Consider the following 10,165-nt stretch of genomic DNA (forward strand, 5'->3'; position numbering starts at 1 on the left):
CTGTGTGATACAGAAGTCACAGTCGTGTTGGGAATGAGTTCAAAGTCTGTGTGTATTAAGTCTTGTGTTCCCTGTTGAAGACTAGTAGTGAGTGCTGTGTGGATGCAGCAGGGCCGAGGCCCTCTGGTTGGTGGTGGGTAGCCTTGTTCGATTGTTCTGACACTTAGGCTGTTCCTGTTTGCTCTCTTCAAATAACAATGAAAATAAAAACAGTGAAACTTTGACCAAAACTGACTTGTTTCGCTGGTCATTGTGAAGGTTCTAAATCAGTGGGATTATGAAAAACTGTATACAAAACAGGGCCTATTGCAACTTCAGCAATTCAGGAGTTTTATTGGATGCAATTTAAATTTGACCTAGCCATTCACATAACAATAATTCAAATGGAATGGACCCAAATTCTCTTCATATGTTGCCGATTTGATTTGAAAAGTTTACAGTATGGACATAACAAAGAATTGCCACCAGATGGCAACCTAACTCCACTTGTTCCACTAATAATATCCAAACTCTGCCCAGAGACAGGCCTAGAATATAAGAATGTTACCACATTTGAGTGTGTGTCATATGTTCTAATGGGGTATATTTTCTTCACACCCACTTGGTCCTTTCTGACTCATCATCATTATAGCTGTTCATCCTACTGATCAGTACATTTTCTTCTGACTATCCAAAGCATTAGTTGGCTGTTTATACAGGGATGTAGTAAGATAAATTAGCTAGGTTTTCATTCAATTGGTGACAGATTTTCAAGGGAATGTTCTACAATCTGCATAAAGAAAATATGCACATTTTCCCACCTGTGGTGTGGTTTCACCAAATGGACTTGTTGTGGATAAAAATCAGTGCATGATGACAGTGCACACAAAATGTATTTTTTCCTGTAAGTGGACCGAATAAAAAATCTGAAGTTCAATGTGTTTCCCTTGCATTTTCAACTCTGACTGTACTGACTGTTTTGTCACAAGAACTGTTGTGTTAAATAGCAAATGTGCTTACTCTGGTTTTGGCACGTGCTCTCTAGCCAACAGCTGGCCGATACAGTGCAGGTAGGCTAGTCTACATGATGATTATTATGGATCAGTCCCTCAATAGAGAATAAGACCCTCAATGTTTATTGGAAAGGAACATCAAGGTCACGGTGCACTTTCACCACCCGGTGAAGTTCATCATTTAATTCATTTGTAGCCTGATAAACCGCATGGTTTCCTGAGTAGTGTGGGAGGACCACACGCCATATCATCACGTGATTCCAAGTTTACTTCAATATGATGGTTATAATATCAATATTCGCACATAGAGGAGTTTACACTTCCATTTCTCTCATTGTTCATTTTACCAACACAAAAAGATCCCACCATGTTTAACTAACAAATTAACCTAACTTCTGGAAACGTGGTTTGTAACCACATTGGATGGAAACCTAGCTAGTAAGACAGAAATATTTTAGGTGGGCAGGGTTTTTTCTGGCTCAAAATGGGACTTATGGTGGTTGCCGATGGTGCGGTTGCCGACCGAACATTTTAGAGGCCCTCAGGTTGGCTGCAGTGAAAAATGTTGTCTGTTTTAAAGCTAATTTCCTGGAATTCTACACATTTTGCCGTGGCTTATGAGTGACTCAAACATTATAACAAAATCAATGTGGGACCCATGCCATGACAAAAATACTCATTTTTTTAATTTTAGATTCTTCCAGACTGTCTATCTTTTCTTTTGGTGATTGTTAGTTCTCAAAGACGATCTTATTTAAAAAATATATTAGTTCATTATCTTTTTCTACATACGTTATATCTGGTTTTAGTCGTTTAGGTTTACTCTGAACGTTTTCCCATCCCGAAAATTTTATATATATATATATATATATATATATATATATATATATATATATATATATATACAGTGTGTGTGTATATATATATATATATATATATATATATATATATAGTGTATATATATAGTGTATATATATATATATATATATATAGTGTATATATACAGTTGAAGTCGGAAGTTTACGTACACCTTAGCCAAATACATTTAAAATTTGTTTTTCACAATTCCTGACATTTAATCCTAGGAAAATTTCCCTGTCTTAGGTCAGTTAGGATCACCACTTTATTTTAAGAATGTGAAATGTCAGAATAATAGCAGAGAGAATGATTTATTTCAGCTTTTATTTCATTCATCACATTCCCAGTGGGTCCGAAGTCTACATACACTCAATTAGTATTTGGTAGCATTGCCTTTAAATTTTTTAACTTGGGTCAAATGTTTCAGGTAGCCTTCCACAAGCTTCCCACAATAAGTTGGGTGAATTTTGGCCCATTCCTCCTGACAGAGCTGGTGTAACTGAGTCAGGTTTGTAGGCCTGCGTGCTCGCACACACTTTTTCAGTTCTGCCCACAAATGTTCTATTTGTTGTCTTTGTTGTCCTTAAGCCATTTTACCACAGCTTTGGAAGTATGCTTGGGGTCATTGTCCATTTGGAAGACCCATTTGCGACCAAGCTTTAACTTCCTGACTGATGTCTTGAGATGTTGCTTCAATATATCCACATAATTTTTCTTCCTCATGATGCAATCTATTTTGTGAAGTGCACCAGTCCCACCTGCAGCAAAGCACCCCCACAACATGAAGCTGCCACCCCCGTGCTTCACGGCTGGGATGGCGTTCTTTGGCTTGCAAGCCTCCACCTTTTTCCTCCAAACATAATGATGGTCATTATGCCCAAACAGTTCTATTTTTGTTCATCAGACCAGAGGACATTTCTCAAAAAAGTACAATCTTCGTCCCCATGTCCAGGTGCAAACCGTAGTCTGTCTTTTTTTGGGCGGTTTTGGAGCAGTGGCTTCTTCCTTGCTGAGCGGCTTTTCAGGTTATGTCGATATAGGACTCGTTTTACTGTGGATATAGATACTTTCTACCTGTTTCCTCCAGCATCTTCACAAGGTCCTTTGCTGTTGTTCTGGGATTCATTTGCACTTTTCGCACCAAAGTATGTTCATATATAGGAGACAGAACGCGTCTCCTTCCTGAGCGGTATGACAGCTGCGTGGTCCCATGGTGTTTATACATGTGTAATATTGTTTGTACAGATGAACGTGGTACCTTCAGGCATTTGGAAATTGCTCCCAAGGATGAACCAGACTTGTGGAGGTCTACAATTATTTTTTCTGAGGTCTTGGCTGATTTCTTTTGATTTTCCCATGATGTCAAGCAAAGAAGCACTGAGTTTGAAGGTAGGCCTTGAAATACATCCACAGGTGCACCTCCAGTTGACTCAAATTATGTCAATTAGCCTATCAGAAGCGTCTAAAGCCATGACCTTTTCTGGAATTTTCCAAGCTGTTTTAAGGCACAGTCAACTTAGTGTATGTACACTTCTGACTCATTGGAATTGTGATACAGTGAATTATACGTGAAATAATCTGTGTGTAAACAATTGTTGGAAAAATGACTTGTGTCATGCACAAAATAGATGTCCTAACCGACTTGCCAAATCTATAGTTTGTTAACAAGAAATTTGTGGAGTGGTTGAAAAACGAGTTTTAATGACTCCAACCTAAGTGTATGTAAACTTCCGACTTTAACTATATATATATATATATATACAGTACCAGTCAAAAATTTGGACACACCTACTCATTCCAGTGTAGAATAATAGTGTAGACATCAAAACTATGAAATAACACAAGCATTTCGCTACACTCGTAATAACGTCTGCTAACCATGTCTATGTGACCAATAACATTTGATTTGAATTAACAGGTGTGCCTTGAAAAAAGTTAATTTGTGGAATTGCTATCCTTCTTAATGCGTTTTAGCAAATCAGTTGTGTTGTGAGAAGGTAGTATACAGAATACAGATATACAGAAGATAGCCCTATTTGGTAGAAGACCAAGTCCATATTATGGCAAGAACAGCTTAAATAAGCAAAGAGAAATGACAGTCCATCGTTACTTTAAGACATGAAGGTCAATCAATCTGGAGAATTTCAAGAACATTGAAAGTTTCTTCAAGTGCGGTCGCAAAAACCATCAAGCTCTATGATGAAACTGTCTCTCATGAGGACCGCCACAGGAATGGAAGACCCAGAGTCACCTGTGCTGCAGAGAATAAGTTCATTAGACTTACCAGCCTCAGAAATTGCAGCCCAAATAAATGCTTCACAGAGTTCAAGTAACAGACATGACAACATCAACTATTCAGAGGAGACTGTGTGATTCAGGGCTTCATGATCAAATTGCTGCAGAGAAACCACTACTAAAGGACACCAATAATAAGAAGAGACTTCCTTTGGCTAAGAAACACAAGCAATGGACATTAGACCAGTGAAAATCTGTCCTTTGGTCTGATTAGTCCAAATTTGAGATTTTTGGTTCCAACTGCCTAATCTTTCTGAGACACAGAGTAGGTGAACGAGGATCTCTGTATGTGTGGTTCCCACCGTGAAGCATGGAGGAGGTGTGATGTTGTGGGGGTGCTTTGCTGGGGACACTGTGATTTATTTAGATTTCAAGCCACACTTAACCAGCATGGCTACCACAGCATTCTGCAGCGACACGCCATCCCATCTGGTTTGCGCTTAGTGGGACTAGCATTTGTTTTTCAACAGGACAACGACCCAACACACCTCCAGGGTGTGTAATGGCTATTTTACCAAGAAGGAGAGTGATGGAGTGCCGCATCAGATGACCTAGCCTCCACAATCACCTGAACTCAACCCAATTGAGATGTTTTGGGATGAGTTTGTTTATTTTCAAATTATTATTTACAATGACAGCCTATACTGGCCAAACCCGGACGATGCTGGACCAATTGTGGGCCGCCTTATGGGACTCCCAATCCTTGCCTGTTGTGATACAGCCTGGACGTTGGACCGCAGAGTGAAGGAAAAGCAGCCAAGTGCTCAGCATATATGGGAACTCCTTCAAGACTGTTGGAAAAGCATTCCAGGTGAAGCTGGTTGAGAGAATGCCAAGAGTGTAAGAAGCTGTCATCAAAGCAAAGGGCACTTTGAAGTATCTCAAATATAAAATATCATGTGATTTTTTTTAACACTTATTTGGTTACTACATGATTCCATGTGTTATTTCATAGTTTTGATGTCTTCACTATTATTCTACAATGTAAAAAATAGTAAAAATAAAGAAAAACCCTTGAATGACTAGGTGTGTCCAAACTTTGACTGGTACTGTATATATATGTTTTATCAATCTACACACAATACCCCATAATGACAAAGTGAAAACGGGTTTTTAGCAATGTTTGTAAATGTATTAAAAATAAAAAAACAGAAACACCTTATTTACATAAGTATTCAGACCCTTTGCTATGAAAAATTGAGCTCAGGTGCATCTTGTTTCCATTGATCATCATTGAGATGTTTCTATAACTTGATTGGAGCACCTATGGTAAATTCAATTGATTGAACATGATATGGAAAGGCACACACCTGTCTATGTAAGGTTCCACAGTTGAGCCATGAAGTCGAAGGAATTATCCGCAGAGCGCCGAGACAGGATTGTGTCAAGGCACAGATCTGGGGAAGGGTCCCAAAAAATGTCTCCAGCATTGAAGGTCCCCAAGAACACAATGGCCTCCATCATTCTTAAATGGAAGAAGTTTGGAACCACCAAGACTTCCTAGAGCTGGCCGCCCAACCAAACTGAGGAGAAGGACATTTTGTCAAGGAGGTGACCAAGAACCCAATGGTCACTTTAACAGAGTTCCTCTGTAGAAATGGGAAAACCTTCCAAAGGCCAACCATCTCTGCAGCACTCTACCAATCAGGCCTTTATGGTAGAGTGGCCATGCAGAAGCAACTCCCCAGTAAAAGCCACACGATAGCCCCCTTGCAGTTTGTCAAAAGGCACCTAAAGGACTCTCAGACCATGAGAAACAAGTTTCTCTGGTCTGATGAAATTAAAATTGAACTATTTGGCCTCAATGCCAAGCATCACGTCTGGAGGAAACCTGGCACCATCCCTACGCTGAAGCATATTGGTGGCAGCATCATGCTGTGGGGATGTTTTTCAGCGGCAGAGTCTGGGAAACTAGTCAGGATCGAGGGAAAGATGATTGGAGCGAAGTACAGAGCGATCCTTGATGAAAACCTACTCCACAGCACTCAGGACCTCAGACTGGGGCAAAGGTTTACCTTCCAACAGGACAACGACCTTAAGCACACAGCCAAGAAAACACAGGAGTGGCTTCGGGACAAGTTTCTGAATGTCCTTGAGTGGCCCAGCCAGAGCCCGGACTGGGAGACCTGAAGATAGCTGTGCAGTGATGCTCCCCATCCAACCTGATAGAGCTTGAGAGGATCTGCAGAGAAGAATGAGAGAAATGCCAATGTGCTTCAACAAAGTACTGAGTAAAGGGTCTGAATACTTATATAAATGTGATATTTTTTTTAATTAATTAACAAAAATGTATAAAAAACTGTTTTTGCTTTGTCATTATGAGGTATTGTGTGTAGATTGATGAGGGGGGAAAAATAATTAAATCCACTCAGGAACAAGGCTGTATGTAACGTAACAAAATGTGGAAAAAGTCAAGGAGTCTGAATACTTTCCGAATGTACTGTATATATAAAACATATATTTTAAATGTTTACTGTTTGGACATAGGTGCGCCAAAAAAACACTTTGGCGGCCCACCGAAGGCTTTTCTCTCTCTCTTTCGGGAAGGCAGTTAATGCTCAGCCCAGTAAAAGCTCTTCCCTGTCCTGGCACACATACACCAGCCATGTCTCGATTGTCTCAAGGCTTAAAATAGCTTTCACCTGGATTCACCTAAGAGAAAAAATAAGAAACTTGCACACTGCTCTCACTAGTATCACTGCTCTTTATTAAGCTTCACGTATCGGCCTCAAGGCCTTCGTCAGAGCTTTTGTGAATGTTTTTAATTTGCACCCTTATGTAGACATTGCTCCACCCACATCCTTTCAATGCATCGCATGGGGTTGGATTCACCTGGACAGTCTATGTCATGGAAAGAGCAGTTGTTCCTAATGTTTTGTAGATTCAGTGTATAATGCTGTTTTGCACAGGCCAGGTACGGTAAGTACAAGAAGGAAGTAGGGAAGGGAAAATGTGAGGGAAATGTGCTTGTAACAATATACCCTGTAATATACCCTGTAATATACCCTGTAATATACCCTGTAGTCACAAATAGTTCATCTCACTCTCTCTTTCTTCTCAATTCTCAGTGCATTCTTAATGCTGACTGCCTTCTACATGCCTGTATTAGTTGGTGTTGGAGAGGCATCTAGCATTGCAGGTGCACATGCCGGTATGTGACATTCTGGCCTGGGCTGCATATGCTTTTCCAATTACCTCTGTTAAACTCCACTGTCACATCCTTGCTCGATGCAAACATCCGAGAGCCGGGCCCAGTCCAGAAGAGGATTTGCATTAGGTAATTCCGGTTGACTCGTGTCAACGGCAATTTGCAGCACTCCAAAAAATGTGGAGAAGCGAGCCAACAAGGGGAACGAATGCCATTGAGTGGCACAGCTGGAGCTTCGAGAAATCGTCTCCAAGAAATCCAATGACTGAAGCATAGAAATCTGAAATTTAAAAGAGAGAGGAAGGGAAGAAAGAAGAGCAAAGAGAGAAATGAATTTATTCCAACTCCAGCTCAGTAGGACCGTGTGGCCTGGGATGGATCCTCTGCATTTAAATGAAGGAGAGAAACCGCACAAGTGATGTTTATCATTCTTATTTTTTCTCCATCTTCTTTCTGAGTCTTCAAAGAGTGTCAGCTTTCTGCTTGCTTTTCACATGCCATTTCCAACACAGCAGAAATCATTTAAAGCAACTTTGTGAGCCTGTAAGACACGGGGAGGCCACAATACACCTTGCTTTTGGATATACTCCCTACTGTGTTGTCTGGGTTACTTCTGTAAGGCCACGTACACTTCTTCAGTCCCTCAGTCTTTTGGCTGTACCACACTGGCTAGGAGGGAACACTCCTCATACCTGTTCTTATCAGATTATGCTGCGTCTTATACAATGTCCTACAGCCAATCAATCCATCAAATGTATTTATAAACCCCTTTATACATCAGCCAATGTCACAAAGTGCTATACAGAAACGCAGCCTAAAACCCCAAACAGCAAGCAAAGCAGATGTAGAAGCATGGTGTCTAGGAAAAACTCCCTAGAAAGGCAGAAACCTAGGAAGAAACCTAGAGAGGAACCAGGCTCTGGACGTGCCGGGTGGAGATTATAAGTGGCCATTAAGGCCAGATTGAGTACGTGGCCATTAAGGCCAGATTGTTCTTTAAGATGTTCAAACATTCATAGATCACCAGCAGGGTCAAATAATAATCACAGTGGTTGTAGAGTTTGCAACAGGTCAGTACCTCGGAAGTAAATGTCAGTTCGCTATTCATAGCCATAGCCGAGGTCGAGACAGCAAGTGTGGTAGAGAGAGAGTCGAAAACAGCAGGTTCGGGACAAGGTATCATGTTCGTTGAACAGATCAGTGTTCCCTAGCTGCAGGCAGAACAGTTGAAACTGGAGCAGCAGCATGACCAGGTGGAGTGGGGACAGCCAAGAGTCATCAGGCCAGGTAGTCCTGAGACATGGTCCTAGGGCTCAGGTCATCCGAGAGGGGAGGGAGAGAGAGAGACTACACTACACTCTTATCAATTGTCCTGTTTTCGGCTGAAGAGGGGCACGATATTGCCATGCTTAAGATAGAATATATTTTTTTAGAGTGATTGGTGACATCCTGAAAAAACCAAAGCATTTATCTGTATATCTCTTCTTCTTCCCATGATTCTAGTATACAATTTCTATTTGAATTATACTGCAGTTGCTGTGAAAGGAAGTCTAAAAAATCTTCTTACGTAGTTGTGGATGGGGCCTACCTCTTCTGAGTAAACTAACTGAAACCAGAAGCTTACTGTATCTGTTGTTTGTAAGTCGCTCTGGATAAGAGCGTCTACTAAATGACTTAAATGTAAATGTAAATGTTGTATGTTTGGGGATCAAGTCTAGCTGTATTAATCTATACAATATTGCCCCTATTGAACTTGAGTGTGATCTTGTGTCTTGCTATGGAAACGATAGAAGAAACTTCTGTGAGCTCAGAAGAATTTCGCAAGCAGTGTAGCCCCCTAGTATCTTGTGTGACTCCTACTGTGTGGCCCAAGGCCTAGCTCTACCAGCTGGACCTGTTTCTGATGGGACTAGACGTGAGATGATATTCCCTCGACAGAGGTGGTCTTTCTCCCCTCACTCAGAGGTCAAACCCAGCCACAGGGAAAGCCCCCTCAGGAGCGAGAAAGGCCGAGGCACAACTCAAGCTCTCTCTTTTCTCTTCCTTCACTTACTGTTGATACTACCCTCTCTCCTTCGTCCTCTCTCTCCCCCCACCTCCCTCCGCTGTCACCTGGATCCTCTCTTTCTCCTTCTTTCTCTCTACCCCCCCACCTCCCTCTGCTGTCTCCTGCACACTCTCTCTCCCCTTCTCTCTCCCCTTTCCTCCCTCCACTTTTTCAAGTCAGAGGAGACGCTCGCTACTGACCTTGTTCAATGCTTGAGTGGATGGGCTGCTCCAGGCTGCTGGAGCGCCACTGGGAGACATAATAAACGGCGCCCTTTTCATCCCCGACACAAAGAACGGAGAGGAGAAGATTTCGGGGGCCTCAAAGGAAGTCTCCCGAACAAAGAAGACCTGCACTGAATAGATCTTGTGAAGAGTTGAGTGGCAGGAGGGGAGAGAGGGGGATCCTGAGCAAACTTCACTTCCATACACACACACACACACACACACACACACACACACACACACACACACATACACACACACACACACACACACACACACACACACACACACACACACACACACACACACACACACACACACACACACACACACACACACACACACACACACACACACACACACACACACACACACACACACTCTCTCTCTCTCTTTACACAAAAGGGGGTAATGATGATTGGTTATGTTAATTATTTTCTGTTGATGGTATTTGGGGAGTTTGCGCTTAAGGAACATTTCCTGTCTGTGGGATTGAGTGATAGAAGCAATCCCACAGAGGTTAAACGTCAAAAGGTATAGCCAATGATGTATATAAACCCTGGATTATTGATGCTATGTATTGGTCAATGAGATGTTTTAA

Source organism: Salvelinus fontinalis, chromosome 12 (genome assembly GCF_029448725.1).
Source record: "Salvelinus fontinalis isolate EN_2023a chromosome 12, ASM2944872v1, whole genome shotgun sequence".
Taxonomy (NCBI): Eukaryota; Metazoa; Chordata; class Actinopteri; order Salmoniformes; family Salmonidae; genus Salvelinus; species Salvelinus fontinalis.